Source organism: Echinops telfairi, unplaced genomic scaffold, assembly GCF_000313985.2.
Source record: "Echinops telfairi isolate 266 unplaced genomic scaffold, ASM31398v2 ScPeMD7_7409;HRSCAF=8447, whole genome shotgun sequence".
NCBI lineage: Eukaryota > Metazoa > Chordata > Mammalia > Afrosoricida > Tenrecidae > Echinops > Echinops telfairi.
Window position 1 is genome coordinate 17,480,622 of NW_022111309.1, and position 1,257 is coordinate 17,481,878.

Consider the following 1,257-nt stretch of genomic DNA (forward strand, 5'->3'; position numbering starts at 1 on the left):
TAGAAACCTTGTGGCCTTTTCAAGAGCCCTAAGTGATTGGTCCCCTTAATCTGATTACAATTTGCAGAGCCCCTCCAACCGCCTCTGAAGGGCCTTCCTCAAGCACATCACTTGATGGTGTGCGCACACGAGCGCACATGCATGCATGTATGCATGCATGCGCGCGCCGCACACACACACACACACACACACACACACACACACACACTCAGCACCCATCTGTACTTCCTCAGTCCAGGGCCTCGGAGCCACCTCAGTTGTCATCCTCAGGCCTCATTTCTTTGTAAGGTGGCCTCACACCTCAGAGAGACACAGGGGCAGGCACTGCCCCTAACATGCTCATCTTTAGGGTGACATTTGCCCAGGCCATGGAGTACATGGGGACCCTGACTGTGAACTCACAGAACACGCCCCCTCAGTGTGGACAGCTCCTGGCCCCACATCCTTCTCCATGGCGTGGGGCCTCCTGGGCCCTGCTCTTTGGTTCCCTCAGCCACGGCCTCAGGGTCAGCCTGCTCTCCATAGCAGCTGTGTTTCCAGGGGTCCTGGGACTCTGCTCCTAGGGGATTAAGCCCAGCAGGTAGCCAGGCCATGTTCAGACACAAGCTGCTCCCCCCTTGGGAACTCAGCTCAATGGCCTAGCGTTCCACATCCAATTTGGAGCTCTAATCTCTGCCCCGCCCCCCCCCCACGGCCCCTCACTGAGCCACAGGGGCTCCTTTTCCCATGCTGCCTCCTGGCTCTCACGGCCCAGCTCAGCCTCCTGCACAAACCAGAAAGGGAAGCCTTCCCTTCCCAGGGCAGCAGCTTGGGACCAGCCTCTGGTGGAGGGCAAAGTGGGGGCCAGGGCAGAAGGGGACAGATGAGGATGCACAGATGGGGTGGGGAAGGAGGAAGCTCTGCTAATCTGCCACCCCAGGGGGAGAAAGTTGGGCAAGGATGTAGGGGCCCTCTATGCGCCCGACTACACCCTCATCTTCTGGGACCCTCACCAGTAGGTCTTCACTTAGGCCTCTCATCTTTGTCTCCCAGGAACCCTGAGGGCGCGCTGGGTTACGCCCCGGGCTGCTCACCAAGCATGTGGGGCTGGGGAGAAAGATGAGGCAGCTTGCCTCTGTGTTACATTCTCAGAACTGTACTGAGCATGTCTACTCGGCCCTGCGGGAACCCCACCTGGGCCATCGGGCTTCAGCGTGAAGACCTTCGCTCTGGACACTAAGCGGGGTCAGGAGCCAGAGTGGTTCTGATGTCAGAGGG